The 26,016-nt window shown below is 46.6% G+C and overlaps 1 protein-coding gene across 4 annotated transcripts in view; it reads left to right on the top strand.

Annotated features, from left to right (window-relative positions):
• The window catches only part of USP49 (ubiquitin specific peptidase 49), a 621,874-nt gene that overhangs the window by 261,102 nt on the left and 334,756 nt on the right, over positions 1–26,016 (top strand). For all 4 annotated transcript variants that reach the window (XM_069633039.1, XM_069633038.1, XM_069633041.1 and 1 more), the window contains exon 2: positions 16,424–16,566. The gene's annotated coding sequence lies outside the window, so the exon portion shown is untranslated. The remainder of the gene's footprint in view (positions 1–16,423; positions 16,567–26,016) is intronic.

The raw sequence follows: 26,016 nt of genomic DNA, 5'->3' as shown, positions 1-26,016 counted from the left end.
ACAGGACAGACAGGTTCATATAAATTATCTGGAGCTTCTGGCTATATTCTTGGCGCTGAAAGCGTTCAAACCAGGTATTGTCAACAAGGTGGTCCGTGTCCACACGGACAATGCAGTGTCCATGTTCTATATCAACAAGCGGGGGGGTACCAGGTCTCCTCTTCTTGTGGATCTTGCCATTCAGATCTGGGAATGTGAATGTTACTGCGGATGCCCTCAGCCGACAAGTAATTGTCAGCTACGAGTGGGAACTGAACACAGAGATCCTCTCGGATATTTTTCGCTGTTGGGACACTCCAGAAGTGTACCTCTTTGCGACATCTATAAACAAGAAGCTTCCCCTGTATGCCTCCAGGAACGGGCTCGGAACCTCCTCACTCGGGGATGCTCTCGAAATCCCATGGCACAATATGAAGGCCTACGCTTTTCCCCCTCTTCTTTTGATCCATCGGGTGCTTTTCAAGCTGAGGAACACTGTGAATTGCTGCTTGCTGTTCATAGTCCCTTGGTGGCCAGCGAGGTTTTGGTTTTCAGAGCTTCAGCATCTATCAGTTTGCCCGCCTCTCAAGCTTCCACTGGCTCCCGACCTGCTTCGCCAGAGCGATTAACAACTGTGGCACCCCTCCCCACAATCGTTCAGCTTGGCTGCTTGGTGCCTGACTTCAGATCTTTAGAGCGCTTCAATTTGTCTGCGGATAACATGTGCATTATTCAAGCGGCCGGGAAGCCCTCAACAAGATCTCAGTATAAAAGTAAACGGCTACGCTTCTGTCACTGGTGTTTGGTTAGACAGCTAGACCCCAGGGAGTCTACTATCGATGCGGTCCTGTCTTTTGTCTCACATCTGGCAGAGTCTGGCATCCATGTCTTGTCCTGCAGGAAATATTTATTGGCTGTTGCCGCTTATTTGTCCACTGACCAGTGTCCCTTTTCACTGTCTAATCCATTCATTAAAAGACACTTTGTGGCCCTGATGCATCTTTATCCTCCTGTTCGCAACGTGCATCCAAGGTGGGATTTGAATGTGGTCCTTACGGCCTTGTCATAAGCCTTTTGAGCCCATGGCTACTGTCGATTTTAAGTACCTTTCCTGGAAAGTGTCCTTTTTGATAGCTGTGACTTCGGCAAGGCATTTAAGTGAGCTTCAGACCTTGTCGGTTGAGCATCCATTCCTTATTTTTCATAAAGATAAGGTTGTCCTGCGAATGAATCCTGCCTTTCTTCCTAAGGTGGTCTCTGATTTTCATCAGAATCAGTCGATTTCATTGCCTGCATTCTTCCCAGACCCAGCCACAGAGGCTGAAAGGGTTCTGTACTGCCTGGACGTTAGAAGAGCCTTTAAGTTCTATCTGGACAGAACATCTGAGCTCAGGAACTCCTCGCAGCTTTTTGTGACCTTGGGAAATGAGCAAGGAGAGCCGGCCCCCGAAAGCGACCATCTCTCGGTGGATCGCTGCCTGTATTTCTGAGGCGTATACCATTCAGGGTCTTCAGGCCCCAAAGGGAATTCATGCTCATCTTGTGCGGAGCAAGGTGGCTGCCGTTGCCTTCCAAAAATATGTTCCCTGGGAGTCCATCGCGAAAGCGGCTACGTGGGCCTCCCCATCAGCTTTTTGTAAGCATTACTATCTGGATCTGAGCTCCAGGGCCGATGCTCAGTTTGGTCAAACTGTGCTTAAGCACCTGTCTAAGTAAGGAATTTCCATCCACCCGTAATTCCTGTGAGGAGTGCTTGGGAATCTCCCAAAACTATGGAGGAAAGGTGACGGGACATAGGATTAAAATAAAGTTACTCACCGTAGTGACTTCCTTAATCCTAGTCCATAGTCCCCTTTCCTCCATACGCCCGCCCGCCGTCCCCTCTAAAAAGGTTCTTCTGTTATTGCTTAAAAGTCATAGACCTGGCGATAAAAAAGGACTGATGGGTGATGCGCTGGGCGGAGCTAAGGAGGGCGGGGTTACAGCCGCGTGCGGTACCCCGCGTAAAAAGAGGACGACACATTTTTGAAAAATGTGATGCTTTTTACAAAGTGCTCCAGTCCCATCCGACAGGACGGAGGAATGTCCCATAAGTATGGAGGAAAGGGGACTATGGACTAGGAGGAAGGTAGTCACTATGGTGAGTAACTTTATTATTCAGCATTCAACAAGTCTATCCACAGTAGTAATCTTATGTATCAGGTTTTCTCAGATCGAACACTCGACTGAATATGCTAAGTATCTGAAACTTAGATTCCAATTGTTTGTAAGAATACATTTGTTCACACAATACATTCAAGGCAAATTATTTGTTCTTTCCCTGAGGCTTCATTGGTTTAAACTGGAGAAAATTCAGCAGATTCTTCAAATCATTTAATCAGCATTGAACTAGTCTACCCACAGTAGTAATCATATGTACCGGGTTTTCTCAGGTCCAACACTCGACTGAGTATGCTAAGTATCTGAAACTTTGGTTCCAATTATTTGCAAGAATACATTTGTTCACAAAAATACCTTTAAGGAAAATTCTTTGTTCGTTGATCTCTCCACACTACAAAACTCTGACCCATTGTAACACAACTACACCATCCTCTCTTCTCTCTATCACTCATTGCTCTACAAATTCCCTCGCAGAATGTCTGAATCTTCTGTCTGCACATTCGATGATCGCTTCTCATCCCGATTTTGTTCCCCAACTTGACCATACTCCTACATCTTTCCACTTTTGCCATACTTTTTGGAGTTCCGGTGCGCCGGGATGGGAGCGGAGCATTTTGGCACTTAGCAAAAATATTCTTCAGATTTGATTGGTCATGTATATGCACACGTGCGTCCTTGTGTTCCATCCTACCAGTCCTTTTCTCTGTGATGCGCTCTTTGCATCCCCTTTTTCTTCCCTCTTCTTATTTTTTATGTTATGTTCCATACAGCCCTCCCACCCCCGTTTGACTTGACCATCATTGCGATACTTATGCTCTGTACTGCTTTGGAAATCTGTTTCGTTTTTTCAAATTCATCCCTTAATTTATCCTCTTTCACTCTCCTACATTAAAGTTTCTTCCGATCGGACTTCCCATCTTTTGATTGTATTCCATTTTACACCTCTACAATCACCTCATATCTCTCGACTTTCTCACTGACCAATACATGTTTAAGTCTTTAATTGGTATCCTACCCACTTGTAGTCCTAAAGGGGGTACTGCTGTTTGGTTTTGCCCTTATACTTCGCAACACCCTCTTGAGAAAAGAGCATGTCTTTGTACTTCTACCTACGGGTCCGGAGCGCTATACAAATAAATAAAACAAACAAACTATTGCTAACTGTTTGTTCAACAGCACCTGTAATTATTCCATTGAGGTTCTCCACCACATTGTTACTTTATGGGCATAGTACACTAAAGAGTGTTATCACTTTAACCCCCTTATTCATGCAATAGTCTGGTCCGTTGTTACTCACTATTACCTCCGGGCAACTCTTGCCTGAAGATTTCCGCTGAAGCAGTCCTCTAGTCCTCCTCAATTACTCTACCATTATTGTGTTCAGCCCTTATTGTGATCTCCTTCCTCTTCCCTATAGTATTGTAAGGTCCCAAGACATCACCTTTGCCACCCTCCCCAGTAATGGTTATGGGAATTAACTTTGCCTCTGATTTGAGGCATGAACAGCACATCCTAACCACTCTATTTTGGTTTCCTTGGCTAGCCACCAATACGTTTCTTCCCCCTTCTGTTTGATGCCTGTTATGGCCAAATGCCCTTCATTTGCATGTCTATTATTACTTCTCCCAATTTTTGTGAAGTAAACTGCATATGGCATCCAATAACTAATCCCTCTTCTTAAGCTGTCTCTCATTCCTTCTTTACCAATATCTGCTCATCCTCTCTAGCACTTTATGCCTTTTTTTTGGACCGTACATGCACTCTATTGTCACTTGTGTACGAGCGAGCTAGAAATAAAATATCAATCAATCAATCTTTCTAGTCTTGTCTTGTATTGTATTTGCCATGTTTTCATTCATTTTTACACTGGCAATAACATATTCCTCCTCACTCTTACCCTCTGGTGGGGCTGGCAGAGGCATCTTGATTTAATAAGGAATCTACTATGAAGTTTTGTTTCACTGGCAAGTATTGAATCTTGTATGTCTACTCTTGCCCAGTTGTCAAAGTGTACGAAAAGAAGTTGTGGAAATATGTTTCTGCTGACCTTGCCCCGCTTCTCACAAACTCCATCGCCATGCCCTCTCCCACACGCAATCCAACCCCCCGAACAAGCCCACCTGCTGTTTAAGGGAATGTTCAGTGCAGTGCACTGAATTACAAGGGTCAACTTCTTCCTATACTTTCATTTGTAAACTAAACCATTCTGGAATGGGTTCTATTTAAAATAAAAGTATACGAACAGTAAAATTGAAAAAAAGAATAGAGGAGCACTGCTGCCGCCCACTTTGACCACTGCTCTTGCCACTGCACACTGAATACTCAATGTAGGAGTGGCTCTCAATAAACCTCCAATAGTGGCCTACGATCTGTTCTTAAGATCACAGGCAACACACCCAAACCTCATGCTAGGATCTCCCTTTCTGTGTCACTATTCAGTCTCTCACCGCTCTCTGCTTAGCAAGCAAATCTCAGTTGTGCTCTCCTCTCCGAGAGCATGGCTCATAATCCCTTTATAGTAGCATTTTCTGTAAGGCTTGCTATTTGGTTTACCTCGTATCAAACTTAGTTGGGTGCGTCGTGCTTTCCGTCTCACTGCTTATTCACGCTCTTCATTCCACTTAAATTTTTTTTTCTATCAAACACCTCAAAGGGAATGTTATACCCACAAACTGTTTGTATACATTTACTAGAACATTCGGTTAAGGCTAAGAATACTATGATCTACTCTTCGTTGTTCAGGGCAGGGGTATTCTTTATGGCAATAAGTAATGTCGCCATTGGTTTGTACCGTCCTGACGGACAGTGTGCCGTAAATATTCAACCTTTATAAACTTGCATGTACTTGCTTCTATAGTTAAATCTCTGCTCTTCAATTTTTCCAGCACATGTGAGTTGTATTCCAGTCATGCTCCTGAGGCTATCCCGAACTGCACCCTAGGGGATCTGAGGATACAGAAAGAGGTGATAAATGAGGTTCATTATTTACTCTCCTCCACTAGTAATTTTTGGTAGTATATTACGGTTAAGTATGTTCCAAAGGTGTCCGATCCTTTATTATTATTATTTAGCCTTTCCGATATGAAGGACATGGGCAATCTGTCCAGTGTGATATTCTTGTTCATATCTCCAAGGTCAACACAAACTCTAGTCTTGCCATTGGTTTTTCTAGATACTACTATTATGGGAGCCAGCCATTTAGCTTATTCAATCTTCCATTTTTTTTTTTTTTACAACAACCTCTAGATCACGTTTTCTATTTCCTTTGAGTGAAATTGGTATGCCCATAGGTTTGTATAAAGGTGGCGTGGCTCACCCGACACAAGCTGAAATTCTATGGGCCAATCCCTTTAACTTGCCTATTTTTTCATAAACTCCTCTAGAAGTTTTTATCTCATTATTCAATTTCGATATTAAGAGTATCCTGGTCTTCCCAACCTGTCATATTGACTCTTTTCAGCAGCATACTATTTTAATCACTGCTATGCATTCTTTCAAATCCGTCAAAACATGTGCAAATCCAATCACACTAATTTTGACCTCTGAAACCTGCCTGAAATGCTTATTTCTGGTTTTCCTAATATCTCTTGTAATCCTGCTTGACGCCCTTTCTTCCTTTAGTGTATAGTAACAGGAGGCTGCCAGTAGCTTGATCTCTGCTGACATTCACATGCATGATTATTTCTCTTTCTGGCTCTTCTGTGTCTTGGATCCAGTTCACTTCTTGTTTCTCCAAGACCCAAAACTGAAATGACCCCTGATGCTGCAATTGCTACACAGTTGCCCCCTACACTGGGCATGATCTGCAGTTCACAAACTGACATATCTTTTCACCCTTGAAGCATTTAATCTTCTCTATTTTGGGGGTTCTATTTTGTAGTTTCTTCTTCGGGTGCTTATTGATGCATTTGTCTTGTTGCAGAAAACATTGACAATTTCTCGATTTCAGCCTTCTTTCTTTCACTCCTTTTGCACATGGTTCAGTTTGCTCTACCTTCTTTGTTTGTGCAATTGATTCCTTTATTGTAGTATTGCCGCACAATGCTGACCTCAAATGAGTTCATCCAGTCCTACACCTAATACAAAGTGAGATGACTCTGCTAATTTGTGAATGGTTTAAACATGGTCCTCAGCGTTTTTGTCTTCAGACTGTTTTTTGGAGTAAACATGGTCCTGGTTGATGGGCACATGTTTCTTTTGGCAAAATTATCATCCAATAGCTTTCAGGCATAGTCTTATTTATTTTGTTCACCCCTACCTAGTTCCGCCTTTGGGTATGTTATCTCCCAATACTCTTGTTACCAGTACATGCAGGAGCCGTAGTTTTTTTTGAACACTCTTGTTCTGTCCTTGTCAGCTGTGAGTACATATTCTTCCAATAAACCCTCCATTCCGGCCATGCCGTTGCTGGTTCCCTGGGCCTGCCAAGAATCATTCAGGGAGTTGTATGCTTATATTCTTCAAGGCTGGCATAATATATTATTAAAGCTAATTACTTGTTCGGCGTTTGAGGCTTGGTTACGTGTAGCAAGTGATGGGTTTCAATTTTCCTTTGCTTCCCAATAGATGAGTTCCTTTATTATTTATTTATTAGCATTTATAGAGCGTGCAGCAGGCCATAGGCATCACGGCGCTGTTACAGAAGTACTTGCAGGTTACATAGGAAAGCAAAGATCATATTGTTTTAGTTACATGATCTTAGTGTTTACAGAGTATGCAAAACCAAACCTAGTACATGATCAGAGTGCCGGGGCATTCCGAGGGTGGTTGGCAGGGTGGGTGGGGAAGGTGGCAGGGGGAGGAAGGGGGCTAGTTGAACAGAGTGGTTTTTAGGGGGTGGATAGGCAAGGTTCAGCTCTGAGTGCATTGTGTAGGGCATTCCACAGTTTGGGAGCTATGTGTGGGAAGCTGATGCCTCCTGCGTTTGCTCTTTTGATGGGGGAACGCAGAGTTGATTGGCATGGTGACTTCTTTTGGGGCATATGGATAGATCTCTGGTAATGGTGACTGCTAAGTATGAGGGGGCCGTGTGATTAATGCATTTATGTGTTACAGTGAGTATCTTGAAGTTGATCCTTTACTTGACTGGGAGCCAATGGGCGGCTTGCCTATCCTGGGTGGTGTGGTCCCTTTTGGGGATGCTTAGGGCTGCACGGAGTGCGTTGCTTTGTACTATTTGGAGTCTGTTCAGATTTAGGTTTGAGGTGGTGCCTAAGAGGAGAGCATTACAGTAGTCTAGTTTTGCTCCTGTTGTGGCCCAGGCAATGGAAAGGCAGTTTTGGGAGGTGAGAAACGGTTTTATGGCATTTATAAGTTTGGTGGTGTGGGCAGAGGCTGAAACAATGGCGTTGAGCTGACGATTCATCGAGAGGGTCGAGTCCAGATAGACTCCTAGGGTCTTTACGGCGGTGGAGACAGATATGACGGCGTTGTCAGTGGCAAAGTTGTCATATTGTTTGTCGAGTTTGGGTATTACTTCCTTCGGGCGTAGGAGGATGATCTCCGTTTTGTCCCCATTTAGGCAGATACCATTAATTGCCATCCAAGTTTGGATAGTAGTGTAGATTTGAAGGAGGGCAGCTGCATCCTGGTCGTATGAGCCAGAGAGAGGCAGAAGAGTACTTGTATGTCGTCGGCATGGTTTGTGTAGGCTATGCAGAGCGAATCCAGTTTGTCGCAGAGTGGCTTCGTGAATAGGTTGTAAAGGGTAGGCGCGGTGCATGTCCACTGGGGCACTCCGCAGTGGATGGTGGTGTGCGGTGCATTAGCCTGGTCGGAATAGACTTTCATGGCTCGACCCTCTAGAAAGGAGGTTATCCAGGAGATCGCTTTTTTGAGAAGTGGGCTGCGTTGGAGAGGTGGGAGGTCAAGATGTTGTGATCCACCAGGTCGAACATGGGCGAGAGATTCAGGAGCAGCAGGAGGGCTGGTTTGCCCTTGTCCATTATTTTCGTGATTTGGCTTTTTAAGTCTAGGAGGGCGGTTTTTGTGCCGTGGCCTTTGCGGAAACCTGATTCTTTTGCCTAAAATGGTGTTAGATTCGAGGTAGTGTTGGATTTGTGAGTGGGCGGCTTTGTCAAGGATTTTGAGAAGGAAGGGGTCTGTGGTGATAGGCCGGTAGTTGTTGGGGCAGGCAGGATCTAGGGAGGGCTTCTTTATGAGTGGATAAACCAGCACTTCTTTTAGGCTTTGGGGTACAGTACCTGTGGAGAAGGAAGCATTGATGAATGCTGTAATAATCTGGGTTAGCGCCTTGGTGCATTGTTTGATGATGGCTGGGGGGCAGATGTCTCCTTTGCAGGTGGATGGTTTTATGTGTTGGAGGAGATCAGCTACTTCCGTTTCTGTGACTTTTTTTGAAAGAGAAGAGAGGGCTATCGGGATAGCCAGTAGAGGCGGTGGGGGTGTGCAATTTGTCCTGATTTGGTAGTGCTTTGCGCTGTGATTTAACTTTTTCTTGGAGAAGTTTGATTTTATTAAGGAGGGCTGCCTGAATACTAGAGCACCATGCTTCATCTCTGTTGATTTCGTCTGAACTGGTTGTGGGAGTGATGAGATCTTTTTTTTATTTTTTTAATCTCTTTATTAGATTTTTAGTAAATTGTAACAACTTCACATAGATTCAACTAAATCGCACAATAAGCATTAACATCTAAAGTTCCCAAACATCTTACATTATATATTTCATTAAAATAACCATCCTATGTGAAACATAAGAGTCATCATTACCAAATGAACTCACTAACACACACAAAACAACACAAATGACAACATGAATGGGTAAGCGAAGAGAAAAGGAAAGAAAGAGAGAAAGGAGAAAGGAGAAGAGGGAAAAAAAGGGGGGCAATTAAACTTAACTTTCCTCACAGTTACCTTACCAGCCCCTCATAGTCCCTATATCAATCATAAAGAGCCTCAAACGGTCCCCATAACAGTAAGTATTCCTCTTCTTTACCTTTATTCTTTAATGAGACCATATCATATTTTGATAGAACCTGTAATTCTGTCAACCAATCTTCACTGTTAGGTTTCGAATGGATTGTGTCCTCCCATGTATTCCTCATCTTAGATATATCCTTACCTTCAGCTTTGCTGCTTCTGAAATCTTTTCTCTCTCCACCAGGGGGCGCTCTACTCGAGGCTGCGGCATCGATGTCTCTCAACGGCTTCCGTCAAGTGTCGACTTCATCCGCTGTATAAATGTCTCGAGCGCGCCCGTTGGCCTTAGTTCCGTTTTTCCGTTAGCTTCGCTTCAGATCGATATAACGGTGCTTCAGTTCGTGCGAATGTCGTCTTCATCTAATCCTTCCACACCGAAGACTGGATTCAAGAAATGCCAGAAATGTGGGAGAAAGGTGTCGCTAACTGATCCCCATCGGAATTGCCTCGGTTCCGACCACCGTATAGATGAGTGCGATTTCTGTCAGTCGATGACCCATAAGGCCTTAAAACATCGGTGCCCAACATACGGCCCGCGGGCCAGTTGCGGCCCGCCGTGCTCTTTTTTCCGGCCCGCGAGGCACAAAGACTTTCCTCATGGAGGGCGGTCCGCAAGCAGCATCGGCCGCCCTCCATTAGGAAAGTCTTTGTTGTCTTCCGGGCCGGACAAAACACTAGTGCCTGTGTGCTGCACCAATGGAGGGCCAGCACCACGGCTGGCGTGGCCAGTAAGGCTTGATGCCGGAAGGTATTTCAGCCTTGCTTGCCACGCCAGCCATAGTACGATTCCACTTACCTCGCCAGCATTCCAGCTTACCTGCCTTACAGCACTTCTCCGGTAAGTGGTCTGTGTCTGTGTGTTTGTTTGTGTGTTGGGTCTGTTCTGCTGTATGTTTGTGTTGTGTATGTTGAGATGGGGGTGGGGGGTGTGTCGGATGTGTATGAATGTATGTTTTTGAGTGTTTGTGTTGTGAATGTTGAGATTGGGGGCTGGGGTGTGTGTCGGATGTGTATGAATGTTTGTTTTTGAGTGTTTGTGTTGTGTATGTTGAGATGGGGGGTGGGGGGCGTGTCGGATGTGTATGAATGTTTGTTTTTGAGTGTTTGTGTTGTGTATGTTGAGATTGGGGGCTGGGGGGCGTGTCGGATGTGTATGAATGTTTGTTTTTGAGTGTTTGTGTTGTGTATGTTGAGATGGGGTTGGGGGGGTGTCGGATGTGTATGAATGTTTGTTTTTGAGTGTGTTGTGTATGTTGAGATGTGGGGTGGGATGTGTCGGATGTGTATGAATGTTTGTTTTTGAGTGTTTGTGTTGTGAATGTTGAGATGGGGTTGGGGGGGTGTCGGATGTGTATGAATGTTTGTTTTTAAGTGTTTGTGTTGTGTATGTTGAAATGGGAGGCTGGGCGGCGTGTCGGATGTGCATGAATGTTTGTTTTTGAGTGTTTGTGTTGTGTATGTTGAGATGCATGTATGGGTGCATGCTTCAGAGTGTGTGTGCTGAGTTGGGGGGTGGGGGGTTCGTGTCTGTATGGGTGCATGGTGTATTTCTTGAGAGTGTGTGCTGAGTTGGCGGGGTGGGGGGTTCGGGTCTGTATAGGTGCATGTTTGAGAGTGCTGATTTGGGGGTGGGGGGTTTGGGTCTGTATTGGTGCATCCTTGAGAGTGTGTGTGCTGAGTTGGGGGGTGGGGGGGTTCGGGTCTGTATGGGTGCATGGTGTATGCTTGAGAGTGTGTCCTGAGTTGCGGGGGTGGGGGGTTCGGGTCTGTATAGGTGCATGTTTGAGAGTGCTGAGTTGGGGGTGTGGGGATTTCGGGTCTGTATGGGTGCATGTTTGAGAGTGTGTGTGCTGAGTTGGGGGGTGGGGGTTCGGGTGTGTATGGGTGCATGTTTGAGAGTGTGCTGATTTGGGGGGTGGGGCGTTCATGTCTGTATGGGTGCATGCTTGAGAGTGTGTGTGCTGAGTTGGGGGTGTGGGGTTTGGGTCTGTATGGGTGCATGCTTGAGAATGTGTGCTGCGTTGGGGGCGGGGGTTCGGGTCTGTATGGGTGCATGCTTGAGAGTGTGTGTGTGCTGAGTTGGGGGGTTCGGGTCTGTATGGGTGCATGGTGTATGCTTGAGAGTGTGTGCTGAGTTGGGGCGTGGGGGGTTCGGGTGTGCATGAATGTTTGTTTTTGTATGTTTGTGTTGTGTATGTTGAGATGCATGTATGGGTGCATGCTTCAGAGTTTGTGTGCTGAGTTGGGGGGTGGGGGGTTCGGGTCTGGATGGGTGCATGGTGTATGCTTGAGAGTGTGTGGTGAGTTGGGGGGTGGGGGGGTTCGGGTCTGTATGGGTGCATGCTTGAGAGTGTGTTTGGGGCATAGTGTTTGGTTGGGGGTGAGGGGAGCCATGGGGCATAGTGTTTATTTGGGGGTTAGGGGGCCATGGGGCATAGTGTTTATTTGGGGGTTAGGGGGCCATGGGGCATAGTGTTTGATTGGGGGTTAGGGGGCCATGGGGCATAGTGTTTGGTTGGGGGTGAGGGACAGTGGGCATAGTGTTTGCTTGAGGCGTGGGGGCCATAGTGTTTGGTTGGGAGCCATGGGGCATAGTGTTGGTTGGGGTGAGGGGGCCATGGGGCATAGTGTTTGGTTGGGGGTGAGGGACAGGGGGCATAGTGTTTGGTTGGGGGTGGGAGCCATGGGGCATAGTGTTTGGTTGGGGGTGAGGGGGCCATGGGGCATAGTGTTTGGTTGGGGGTGAGGGGGCCATGGGGCATAGTGTTTGGTTGGGTGTGAGGGGGCCATTGGGCATAGTGTTTGCTTGAGGCGTGGGGGCCATGGGGCATAGTGTTTGGTTGGGGGTGGGAGCCATGGGGCATTGTGTTTGGTTTGGGGTGAGGGGGCCATGGGGCATAATGTTTGCTTGGGGGGGTGAGGGACAGGGGCATAGTGTTTGGTTGGGAGCCATGGGGCATAGTGTTTGGTTGGGGGTGAGGGGGCCATGGGGCATAGTGTTTGGTTGGGGGTGAGCGGGCCATGGGGCATAGTGTTTAGTTGGGGGTGAGGGACAGGGGGCATAGTGTTTGCTTGAGGCGTGGGGGCCATGGGCATAGTGTTTGGTTGGGGGTGGGAGCCATTGGGCATAGTGTTTGGTTGGGGGTGAGGGGGCCATGGGGCATAATGTTTGGTTGGGGGTGAGGGACAGGGGGCATAGTGTTTGCTTGGGTGGTGAGGGACAGGGGGCATAGTGTTTGCTTGGGGGTGGGAGCCATGGGTCATAGTGTTTGGTTGGGGGCGAGAGGGCCATGGGGAATAGTGTTTGGTTGGGGATGAGGGAGTCATGGGGCATAGTGTTTGGTTGGGGGTGGGAGCCATGGGGCATAGTGTTGCACTCCAAGAGTGAACCCAATAATAAAGCTAAAACAGGCACAGTTAGGAGATGTACATCCTTTGCTTTTTTGAGGAAACCTGACACAACGAAGGCCATACTCCTCTTGGGTAACCCAAACAGCAAACTATAGCAGTCCAAAATAACAGAATGTCCAATCAACGGTCAATAAAATATATGTAATTTCATTAAACAGACGATATACAATAACTAAATCGAAATAAATAACAATGGAAAATGTATAGTACAAAATGTAAGTTTGAAATGCAATAAAAAACGTTACCCCTCAAAAACATATTCTTTTTCCATGCGTTTAATACAAGTTGGGGGTTGAAAAAGCCTCCTGACATGTCCCGCCTACCGCCCCGCCCACTTTTACTTTTCGGCCCACTATAGGCCTCATGTAAGGTACTTTCGGCCCTCTGTCAAAATCAGTTGTGCACCCCTGCCTTAAAAGAACAGAGAGGTAAACTGGCGGTGAGGGAGGAATCCTCAAAGTTTTCTTCGAGAGGGAGAAAAGACTCGGCTAAGTCTTCAACAAAACGTCATAAAAAATCTAGGTCGAGGAGTAGATCCAGGAAGTCCTCTTCTTCTTCCTCTAAGAAGGCGAAGAAAAGACAACACCGGTCTCCCTCTTCCTTGACGTCTTCTGAGGAAGTCATAACATGTCCGTCGAGACATGACTCCCCAAGAAAGTGGGAAGCTTTCAGAGCATCTATGTTAAAAGATTTTCAGAATGCGGCCCAGACGCCCTCAAAAAAGTCTAACGAAGACCATGTCCCTGCTCGCAAAAAAAGTGACTGGGGAAGATCTAAGATGAGAAAATCCGACAAAAAATCATTGAGGGTGTCATCCAGGGAATCTTCCCAGACACCTCATAGAAAAAGCCTAGCGGTGCATAAATCGGAGGCAGAACTCAAGAAAATGGCTTCTGATGCCATTTTCTTGAGTTCTGCCTCCGATTACGTCATCAAAGTCCTCGTCTAAAACGTCCTCGAAGCCTCTATCGAAGGCGGTCGAGCACGAGGTGTCGATGACCCTACCTGAAAAGGTTATGTCGAGTGCACAGTCGACAGTATCGAAGGCTCCTTCGATGGTGTCGAAGGTCTCGACAACTCCTTCGATGGAGTCGACGATTCCTTCGAGGGTGTCGAAAACTACCTCGACAATATCGAAGATAATGCCTACAAGATTGCCGCCATCGACGCTTTCGTCGATGTCTTCGTCCATTCCAATGGCAAAATCGACACCAGTGTTAAAGTCTATGCCACCTGAAAAGGTGTTTCATCCAGAAAGCAGACATTACTTTTTTAGAACTATGTCCTCCATATATGAAGGAGATTCATCAGCAGAAGAAGAGGTTTCACCTGCTGGTGTTAAATTTGGTGCAAAATAAGTCCCTGAGGATTAATTGACCGTCAATCTAAGATGCAAGACTTGTATGAGTGCTTGCAGTCAGAAAGTGGTTTGGATACATCTCCAGAATATGAATTTGAAAAGCCTGACCCAGCTGAACATGCAGATGCAGGTTATAGAAAATTGATGAACAGGGTAACTGAATTCATGGGATGGAGTACAAATTCACCTGTCTATCAGGATGATGACATGACTGACATCCTTTCAGGAGGACCTCTGCAAGACCCCATACTTCCTTTTCATGTAGCCTTACAAAGGAAGGTTAACACTGCATGGGAAAACCCAGAAACTATTCCCGCAATAAATAAGAAATATGTGTCAAAATATAGACCCTGGCCATCAGATCCCGAATACTTAAGTAAACAGCCATCTCCTGAAACTCTGTTAGTTCAAGCAGCTACCTCTACTAGAAATGCTGCATACCCTACAATTCCACCTGATAGAGATGATAAAAAGGTTGATGCATGGTCCAGAAAGATCTTTACGTCAGGGCGCATGGCTTTAAAATCCACAAATGTAACTTGCACCCTTGCAAGATTTACATATACCCTGTGGGACTGCATGTCAGCAGCAGCTGAACACATCCTGAAAGGTGAGGAACGTGAAGGGTTCCTATCCATAGTAAGGGATGGAAAGGAGGCTTCAGGGGAATGCCTTCAATCAGGTTTGGACGCATCTGACGGCATCAGTAGGTCCATGGCATCTAGTACAGTGCTACGCAGATTTGCGTGGCTAAGAAAGTCCGTTTTTGCCCCCGATGTGCATTCCAGACTTCTTAAAATGCCATTTGATGGCTCGAGGTTGTTTGGCAGCAAAGCGGATGAAAGTTTGGAGAAGCTGCAGACCTCCAAAGCGGCGTCAAAATCACTCAGTGCCGCTATACGACAACCTCAACAACGCCCCTACACAGGCTCATCTTCCTGAAGGGGTCGTCCCTTTCGATTATTTTCCTCATTTGGGAAAGGAAGGGGACAGGTCAGTCAGAGAGGGCAAAGGAAATTTCCTCGGGCGAGGAAAAAGTGCTAGATCTGCCCCAGCAGCGGCATCTGTCCCTTCACTCGCTGCTGCAGCTGCCGCAAAACCACTCTGAGGTTTTGACCCACAAGACCTCAGTGTGGGAGGCAGGATCTCACAGCACCTGGAAGAATGGCAGGGCATTGATTCAGATGCTTGGGCACTGGAAACAGTATCCCAAGGTTACTGCCTTCCTTTTCAAAAGAAACCTCAGAATCACCCAACTCTTGTCAAAAATCCAGATCCGCTCCTGTTGCAGGAAGTCTTAACCCTGCTACAGAAAGGTGCAATAGAACATGTACCTGTAGCGGAGAGGAACGAGGGTTGGTAGTCCCCATATTTCCTCATACTAAAGAAGAACGGAGGACTGAGACCCATTGAACTTTAGAAGCTTGAACAAGTTCCTCAGGAAGACAAGTTCAAGATGGTCCCACTTTCTCAGATCCTTCAGGCTCTCCAACTCCAAGACTGGTTGGTATCATTGGACCTTCAGGATGCTTACTTTCATGTGCCAATCCATCTCAAGCACAGAAAGTACCTGAGGTTCGCGATTGGCAATTCTCACTATCAGTTTTGAGTTCTGCCATTCGGGTTGACCTCCACCCGAGAGTTTTCACCAAGTTGATGGCGGTGGTGGCAGCGAGTCTCAGGAGAAGGGGGATTCACGTCTACCCCTACCTGGACGATTGGACGATCAGGGCACATTCTCCAGAACAAGCCCAGGAACTTCTGTCCAAAACTTGCCACTTCCTTCACAAATTAGGGTTCAAATGGATTCTTTCGACTGGATGTTCCTCCCACGTATTCCTCATTTTATGATAAATCGGTATCCTGCCAGCTTCGCTGCTTCAGAATTTTTTTTTCGGCAGAGCGCGCTGTGCACGAGGTCGTGGCATCGATGTCCTTCGACGGGCTCCGTAGCGCGTCAACGTCACCATCAGTATAAATAGCTTGTGCCGCGCCCGTTGGCTTCAGTTCCATTTTTCCGAATGCTTTGCTCTCGAGAACGGCGCGCTTCGAAATTTTCTTCTGAAAATGTCGTCTTCTTCAACACCTTCAACTCCCAAGACGGGGTTTAAAAAGTGCATCGACTGCGGATCGAAGATGTCGATCACAGATCCTCACCGCGTTTGTCTCTGGTGCCTCCGTTCAAGCCATCGAACTAGCGACTGTGGCTCCTGTCAGTCAATGACGGAGAAGGTCCTTCGTGAGAGGAAAGGTAAACTGGCGGTGGGGCGGGAAGCTTCTAAAGCCTCGAAGGCTTTGTCTAAAAGACATAAAAAATCGAACGATTCCAAGAATGGATCGATGTTTTGTTTCTGAAACTTCATGTATTGTGTAGAAGGTGTGCAGTTGAGTCTTTTGTTTAGGAAAACCTGTGATACTTCAAAATGCAACAAAATATTAATAAGAGACCACCCTCGTAGTTGGCAGTAGAAATTAAGGAGTTAGGTGGTTTTGTGGATAAATCTGCCTGTTGGTGATAATTGGCAGACTCCGTTATGCTGAACATTAAAAACATTCATTTCATCTTTATTGCAGATCTACAAGCTGAGCTGGACTCCGCTGAGGGAAATGCAGGCTTCCTTGCCGAACAGTTGCCCGGCACCTTCCTCGCTTGATATGGGAACATTGCAGGCTGTGGTCTCTGACACACACAGAGCAGAATGTTTCACCAGGGCTCAGTGAGTATAAAGTGTGACTGCCTTGTGGTGGCGCCTAGTATGTACCTTGTGGTGGTGTCTGGCGCTGCTTAATGGTGCCGTCCTCTGCTTCAGCGCGTGCCTTTTGTGGACGACCTGTGCTTGCCTTGTGCCTGCATAGTTGTGGAGTATGTGATGAATCCAATGGTGTCATCACTCCTTTCCTAGCAGGGACCTCTCACCATGTGGCCACGGAGCAGCAGCCGCTACCTATTCCTGACCCTGTGGGCGGAAATATTAGAGAAGATCACATGGGGGAAACAACCTCCGGGAGAGTGTCATGGCATCATTAGATGAGACATGGTATGCCCCTTGTTATTCAGAAGATACTCTGTCCATGCTCAGTAGCTTCATGGCATATTGTCATGTTTCCCCATGTCCACCTTGTTATAAAATCTGAAGGCAATCCAGCAAAACCTAGTCAGCCCTTTAAAGCTCAAGAAAACCTCTTCTCAGACTAAACATACAAATCCTCCAGAATTTACTTACATCATAGACATTGATCTTCCTCCATACATAAATCGTCAGGAGTGGACTTCCATTCCCATAAACACCAAAATACTGAGAGGAGGAAGATGAGTCGAGCAATGTAGGCCACGAGCACAGGCAACGCTCCAGTTGTTGTGAACATTCACCTGCAGCAGAGAGATTTAAATCAAGGCAACAGCTGTGTAGGGTGCGCTACAGGCGAGAGAAGGCTGTCCCTCGAGATCGATCGACGGTTGTTGAGACTATAGAGGAGTCGAGGAGCCAACCAGCTCATGTGAGAGAAGTAGAGCTGTCCAGAAGCAAGAACACACTGCAGGGACGCCAGAAGACAACGGAAGGCATCTGGGCGTTTGCAGGTGGTATGGGAATCCTCCACTGTGCCAAAGCCAGACTCCACAGAGAAGCCCAGCAGGGAACGCGAGAGAAGCCAAGGAGCTGCGGTGGCGAAGAAGGAGAAGACACAGAACAAATGCTGCAGGCTTACTGTGAGAAACACAGAGAACGCCACAAAGAACCCTTGAGTCCTTCTAAGGGAAGCAGGGATACCGGGGCATATGGACAGTTATGCCAAGTGCAAGCATTTGTTAATAAAGCACACAAAAGCGAGCAAGCTGATAAGAATCGCTTTAAAGTGGAAAAAAAAATAAAAAAGAAACTTTCAAATGTGTAACTGTATACGAAATACAGATAAGAGAAGCCCTGGCAGAATAATATACCAGGCAGATAGAAGAGTAGAAAACTTGAACTATCTTGGAGGTGGTAGCAAAGCCCACGTTAGAAACGCCCATGCAGGATAGTATACTAGGCAAATACAGATTGAAAGTGTTGGCTTGAACGAAAAGACCTGCAGGGCAGTACACCAGGCAAACATGCATCACTATAAGTATATATGAATGAAAAGCCCTAGCAGGATAGTATACCAGGCAATTGCAAATATGTTCATAAAGAAAAACCCTGGTAGAAGAGTGTTCAAGAGTCAGGCAGCAGAGTACCCTCCCAAACCTCCTCCTCACCTTGACCTAGAACTGTCCTTGGTCTGTTAGCTTCTTCCTTCTGGTCTTTCTGGCGTCAGGGTCTTTCTTCTCCTTAGATTCTTGTCTTTCTTTTCGTGTAAATAGGGTCTAGCTCCCTCAGAGGCCACCTTGACTGGTTTAGATACCAAATCTCGGAGAACTCTAAGGAGTCAAACCCCTAAACCAGGGAAAAAGCCAGCCGGGCACCAAAGAACCCTGGAAGATGTTGTGGTAGTTCAAAGGAGGTTTCAAGGTGACAATAGTACAAACTGGTAATTTACTGTAACTTGACTGCAATGTTCATGTAGCGAAGAACCAGGAACTGTCAAGACCACAGTACTGATGGATAAATATGGTCCTCAAATCCACTTGAAGAGAACCAGTGCGGAGTCCCAAGGTCCAGAAAGAGCCAGACCCAGAATTGGAGGAGACAGACACAGCGACCGTAGTCGCGGGCTAAGTGAACAGAAGAGAAAGTTCTACCATAGTGCTTCTATGGGCAGTATAGAAAAAGGATATCGTAGCAGAAATTAATAAATAAGAAAACAGCAGTAAACAGAGGCTGAAGGATAACATCGCGCCAGGGAACGAGAAAGAATACTCGCCGCGACTGAAGAAAGGCAGAGTCAGAACAAGTTCGAAATAAGCAGAGTGAGCGAGAGGACGCGGAAACAAGAAAACAGGTAAGTAAGAAACCGGAAAGTGGAAACTACAGGAACAATCCAAGCAAGGTCTAGAAAGGAGGAGCTCTACACAGCACAGAAAGAGAGGCTACTGCTACAAAAAGGGCAGAAAAGACAGCGTTCATAGGAACGTGGAAAGGGCAGGCTCTAGATAGAAAGGTAATGAACAGCTAAATCAATGAATACACACAAGTACAGAGGCTAAGGCGAACTGTCCAGGAGTAACAGGATAGAGCAGGATCCGAGAGGGACTGTGAACACACAGCAGCGCTGTCCTACGGAGATGACGGATACAACGCACTGTTCCGGGGGAAACGACGTAGATGAACACTAGGCGGCCATGTTGGGTGAGGACTAGACCGAGTCACTCACTAAATACGGAATGTAACTTAGTGTTTCCATCTCTGCCACAACTTCTAGGGGCGAAGCCTGACAACAAGGTGGATACAAGTTATGAGCATGTGTATATGGAAAAGCCCTGGCGGGAAGGTATACCAGGAAAAGTCCAGGTAAACAGTGTCTAAGAGAAAGACAAACCAAGAAGTCCTAATAAAAGTACCCCAGGAAAAGGTTGTGAAAATACAAGAGAGGACAGGAAAAGTCTGTCGAGAGTACACCAGGTGTCCTACCAAGACGAAGATTGAAACCAAGTTATTTTGTTCTAGTTGTGTAATTGAACAAGAGGTATTCAAGCAACTGACATTTCTAGAGACAAACGAGAAAGAAGAGAAATCCAGGGCAAGGGAAGCAGCCTCTGGAACCAGGAGCTCTATCCTTTTGCTACTTTTGTGTTAAAGTTACGCACTTCCTTTTTGAACATTTATGCACCACCAAAGGCCAAAGACATTATCACTTTTCACCATAGAATTATTTTATTATAATGTGAGGGCCAGAATAGTACTTTCAACATAGGGCGCTTTATTTTGGACATTCTGACCACTGACAGATACTGAGCTGTGTGTTTAGATAGGGAACACCTCTAGAGCAAGTGCCTATTGGTGGAGCCCGTGCCTGCCTAGTGCTGAGACCATAAAGGTCCCTTGTAGCTCAAACACTGGTACTTGGGCAGTCACCATGTGCATTTTATGTAACTTCCTGAGCGGGTGCCATACTGTCATGAGGGGAAGTGAATGGAAGGTTTGGACCCGCTGGAGAGGCTATTAGATTGACCCATCACTGCTTCCCACGCAGCAGTCTAGTCTTTGTTTTCTCTTCCTTATACTCTGGGAAGCCACACCCCCTCGGCGCGTTGCAACTGTTCCCGTTCTTCGCTCGACTGGTCCGCTTGCTTTCCAGCCTTTCTCTGCATTCTGCTTTATCGCTACCTTCTTTAGCCACACTGCTTCCTCTTGTGACTCGCTTTCTTACAGTCTGCTTTCCTTAATTGTTTCACTCCATAGTTTGGTTCCCTTTACCTCTTCTTGCTGCCCTTGGCTTCCGCTTCTTACTTGTTTCCCTCCATCTCCGCCTTTCGGTCCGGGCTTGCCCCAGCCCGAGCCTCTCTCTTTTTCTTCCCTTTCTGTTATGTCTGCTCTCGCACGGAAGCTCCGTTCCACCCTTTCACGATTCGGTGAGGTGTCTTTAGTTTCTCTTTTGTCTTAATTTGTTGTTTCTATCGGCACATTGGTTTATAGTCTGCCCGTGCTGATTCTTCTAGGTATTACGAGCCCTTTCAGTGTCTCTCCATTCTACTTACTCTTTCCTCGACTGTTTAGCTCTGACTGCTGTTCACCTGTACTGTCTTCTCAGTTTTCTCCTTACTTTCTACTTCTTTGGCATTTTGCTTCTATGGACGCATTCTGATTTCTGCCCTCTGTTAATTGCCCTTACCTGCCAGTTTTCTTGGGATATTTGCCTATTACTGAATTCCTCCAAGCAAACCTGCCTGTCTCTTTTGGACATTTGCCTATTACTAACTTCCTCCCAGGAAATCTGCCAGTCCTTTTTGGATATTTGCCAATTGCTGACTTCGTCCTTGGAAAGGACAAAGAGGACTTTCATATCTCTGGAATTATACTGAAAAGAAAAGGACCATCTTGGGTTTTTTATGCCACCGGCTTTTTCCCCTTTTTGGGCTGCTCAGGTGGATTGTTGTTTTTGTTGCGTCTTGTTATTCAGCGCAACAACTGTGGTGAGTTCCCGGAACAGACCCTACCTCTTCACCAAAAAAGGAGCGCCTGATAAGCCCTCTACAGAACCTTTCGGATCAGACATCTCGTCCAGTGAATCCGACGCGGAACCACAGGTGAGCCCACCCCCCCCTAACCCACTGCTGACACATACTCTCTTCAGAATGTTAAAAGAATTGCTACAGTACACTGTTCAAAGTGGACAATTATTGCTGCAGGTTTTATTGCACCCAGTGAAACCATACAGAAATGAAGAGCCACTGTCAGAAGACTTGGGTGACGCCAAACATTCAGTTTGACCCTGCCATTTTCTGCTAGGCATCGCCCATAACGTTCCCAAAATCCTTTCTGAGTTGAAAAGCTGTGCTGAGGATTTGTTGTGCAGTTCTTGGGTATGAGCTATAAGGGGTGTTGAAAATCGTGGTTTAAGTGACATCAGAAATCGAGGGGGAGTCCACCTGGGGGCATGGCTTAAAAAGCAATAGGCGTGCCCTACATAATGTAAGTAAAAAGGCAATGTTCATAGGTGATGTGACCTGTGTAACTAAGCACATGGCCATCACTATTTGGTAAATTGCTACTACGCCAGCATTGGATGTTTCATAGATTCAGATGCTTGAATATTCCCCGTCGTCAGATTGGGAATCCTCTGTGATAAAAATGATGACTTTTTTTTTATATACATCCATTATCCCATAGAGAATGCATGTAAATACCCCATTGTGGCCTAGGAGCCATTCTATTGTGTAGTCCCTCCACCTCACTTTGGTCCCTTATGGCCCCAACCAATGAGGTGACAGGGTTTAAGCTCCGCCCCAGTCAGCCATCTTCAGATTTTTCATCGCAGTCTAACAGACAGAGGGAATCCTCCAGCTCTCGGAGCTTTCAAATATTTTTCTCCTTTTTTGTGTAGTATATATTCCTAAAATATAGTCTACTGGTTTTCCCTGCTTAGGGGCTATCTATTCTGAACTTTTGGGCACTGGGAATCTATTTTCTTGCCTCAAATTCATCGAGTGAATTTCTCCTCCGCATGGCTGAACTTCAGGCTGCCAAGAAGCCTTCCCTGTTCAGGGACTGCACGAGGTACAGGAAAAAACTGGTCTACATGAAGGATCCACAGGACCACTGCATCTTCTGCCTTTACCCTCATGACATCAATAAATGTGACATTTGCAGGTCTTTCTCCACCAAAACCCTGCAAGACAGACTCAGGAGGCTTCTGTTACATCTAGACCTATACTGTCTACTAAACAATCTGAGAGACAAACTTCTAAGAGAAGTTGAAAGGAGTTCCTCTCCCACTCTAAAGAGTAAGCGAAAGCTGAAAACCACTTCTTCCATGCCTCCATTGGGCTCTGGAGGCCACAAGATATGACATCCTAAAGAAAAAAACACCTCCAAAGGTAAGGAGGCGTTTAAAAAAATCGGGGGTGGGGGGTGGCAGTGGTTTCAAGGAGAAGCAGTCTACGAGCGGCAGTAAAGATAGAGACCCGCCGACGACCATGCCGTCGACATAACCCTCATCGACGACGACAACACTCCAAGCTTCACCGTCTATGACCAAATCCTTGTTGTCAATGTCAGCTTCTACAAAACAGTCGTCGACGAAGGAAGCTCATCACTCGTCCACGAACCTTTCGTCCACGAAATTCTCGTCGACGGATAAGGGTCATCAAACATCTTCAAAGTCTTCGTCCACAAAACCACCGTCGACGAAGCCGTCGTCCACGCCGCAACCGTCTATGGAAGAAATAAGGCCCAAAACGCCCCTCGGGGACATCGCGGATAAACCATCCAATGTGAGCAGTCTCCCCAAGTCTATGGGAGCAACGCCTACGGTTTCAGAGGCTCCTGAACCACTTGGAGCACAATTACCTCCTTTAAAAGAGATGACAGAACTCCCTGACATCATTCTTCAGGAGGAGTTCTCAGACACAGAATTTCCTGGTGAGCAACCTTTTCTCACCCCCTGGAAGCCGTCGACTGAGGTTGTTGCTGATCCTTATGATCCTGTGCTCATGGAATCGATGCGAAGGATCATTGAGGAATTCAACAGACATCAAGAAGAAAAGAATAGGTCATCTGTGCCTAAGGAGTCGAGAACCCCCAGAGGGACATCTCACCTCGACTTAGTACACCAAGACCAAGACACTCCCCTTGCAGGAGTAGACCACAGAAACAAGCATGATCACCTGAGCCTCCACGTAGATCCAGGAGCAGAACACTCAGTGCTTCACCGACAAGGGTCCCGTCTCCAGCATCGTCACATAGACCTCGATCTCCGGTTCGAGATCCCACTATGGTGCCATTGTCTGTGTCAGTCTCGGATTGGCAAGAGGACCCGTTCAGGGATTTCTCAGACATTGAAGAAGGGGAGATCACACAGGAGCCTGATGCTCCCAGCGAATGGGACGATTATATCGTTGAGAAGCCCAGAAAGAAAGACTCTCCAGGTGATTCTTCACCACCGGACGATTTAGTATCGTTTCATACCATTATCGGGAAAGCTGCGAACTTGTTCAAATTACAAGTTGCATCGGAAGAGAAGAAGTCAGTGCTTTACGAGCACAGGGACAAGCGCAGAAGAACGGTTACCACCATTCCTCTTCTCGGCACCATATGGGAGTCTGGGTCGAAGATACTGGCCACGCCATTATCCACGCCAGCGCTGGTTTCAAGACCTGAAAAGAAATACAAGGCACCAGACTCGGCACCTTTTTGTCTAAGAGGTCATACTAAGCCAGACTCGGTTATCACTGTAGCAGCCAGAAAAAAGTTAGCCAACCCTTCATCACCACTGTCAGCACCGCCAGACCAGGAAGGTCGTACTTTGGAAGCCATGGGTAGAAAAGTGTCTTCCTCTGCATCTCTCACTATGAGAGCGGGCAACGTGCTGGCAATGACTGCTAGGTTTGACCAAGAGCTTTGCCTTTGCATGTCCAAGCTGACCAAACATCTACCTGCAGATCTCCAGGAAGAAGCCAAGTCTATAATTGCAGACGGAGAAGCTACTTCTGATCACATGATCAATGCTGCAGTCGATGTGGCTGAGTCAGGATTCAGGCAGATGGCTCACGGCACTGTACTAAGGAGACAGGCCCGGATGAAAGCCACAAATTTCAGACCTGAGGTGCAAGCACAAATACTGGACATGCCCTTTGATGGGCAAGAGTTATTTGGTAAAAAAGTCGATGACCACCTAAAAGGAATCAAAACAGACACAGACACAGCTCGAGCCATCAGTTCCTTAAAGGATAAATATAGTTGACCGTAGGTCTTTTTGCCCTTTTCGAGGCTCATTGTAAAAAGACAGAGGATATAATTGATCGTCCTATGTTCAAAAGACGCAAGGAAACACATTTCAGGGCAACAGATACCAATCCTCCAACAAGTACTCCCAAAGAGGAAGAGGCGGCTCTCCCCAAGGTAAAGCCCAGATCAAACAAAATGGACAGGTCGGTTCTTCCCCCTCAATGTCGCATTCCTGTGGGGGGAAGAATAAGCCAATTTGTTCAACGCTGGCATTTGATAACGTCGGACAAGTGGGTGTTACAGGTGGTCCGCGAGGGTCAAACCATAGAATTCCTAGACCAACCTCCATCCCTTGCTCCCACCCCTCGCAAAGTGCATATGCTAAAGCAAGTCATGTCCGAAGTTCAGAAATTACTGCACAAGGCAGCAATAGAACCAGTTCCTTACCCTTAGAAGGGAAAAGGTTTCTACTCCCGTTTCTTTCTAATCAAGAAGAAAAACAGCCAGTGGAGCCCCATATTAGATTTGAGAGCGCTCAACAAATGCATCAAACGCATCAAATTCAAGATGATTTCCCTTCTTGGCGTCCTACCGTGGCTAAACAGAAACGACTTCCTAGCCACTCTGGACTTGAGGACGCATACTTCCACATTCCAATTCATCCTGCCCACAGACAGTTCCTCAGGTTTGCTATAGGAGACATGCATTTCCAATTCCCGGGTTCTACCGTTCGGGCTAAAGTCAGCACAGAGAGTGTTTACCAAATGTCTGCCGCCTGTTGCAGCAAAACTCAGAAGGATGGGAATGGAAGTCTTTCCATATTTGGACGACTGGTTGATATGGGCGAACTCCTCCAGTCAGGCTCGATTGGCAGTGTCGAACACTATAAAACTCCTAAAAGGGATAGGTTTTTCGATAAACAACAAAAAATCCTGCCCAGTACCCAGCAAGACTGTTCTCTTCCTGGCGGCCGAGTTCGACACCAGCATTCCCAGGGTAAGACCATCGGCGGGCAGGGTAACAGCTATCCTGCTCTCCACCTCATGGTTCTTAGAAAAAGGGACAACCACAGTACGCTCTTTCAAATCACTTCTGGGCATGATGTCCTCGTGTATATTTCTCATACCAAATTGCAGACTTTGCATGAGACCAGTCCAGGAGGCTCTGGACCACCAATGGAAGCAAGGTATAGGTTAATGGGAGGATGTTGTCCAAACCTGCTACAAGGAATGTCATTCCAGACGCCAACATCTACTCTTCTCTTAAGGACAGATGTGTCCCTTTCGCGCTGGGGAGCTCACCTGGCGGACCTTCAAACAAAAGGGACTTGGTCAGTCCAGGAGTCACAGCTCCGCATCAGTGTCTTAGAGCTCAGGGCGATACGGTGGGCTGTGAAAGCCTTCCTTCCAGTAGTAGCTGGACAGGTACTGATTGTCCAGACAGACAATACAACCTCCATGCACTACACAAACACGCAAGGGGGCACGAAATCAGAGGTCTTGTCACAAAAAGCTCAACTACTATGGGCATGAGCCTAACAGCACAGAGTCCAAATCAGGCCGGAACATTTCCCGGGAGAGGACAATGTCCTAGCGGACAAACTGAGCAGGGAGTACACGTCATCCCACAAAAGGGAGCTAGACGACAAGGAAGTCCAGCAGATTTTCTCTGTATGGGGTCATCCACAGATCGACCTCTTTGCCACCAGAAACAACAGAAAATGCCAAGAATTCGCCTCAAGGTACCCGGAACAGCAATCGGCAGGAGATGCGTTCTCGGTGGACTGGACAAGGAAATTCTGTATGCCTCCCCCCATTCCACTCATAGCGAGAATTCTACGCAGAATGAAGGAACAGAATTACT

The sequence above is a fragment of the Ambystoma mexicanum genome, chromosome 13, assembly GCF_040938575.1.
Source record: "Ambystoma mexicanum isolate Mex_15411 chromosome 13, UKY_AmexF1_1, whole genome shotgun sequence".
Classification (NCBI taxonomy): domain Eukaryota; kingdom Metazoa; phylum Chordata; class Amphibia; order Caudata; family Ambystomatidae; genus Ambystoma; species Ambystoma mexicanum.
The sequence above is the reverse complement of the archived record's forward strand: the minus strand, read 5'-3'. Positions and strand labels throughout refer to the sequence as shown.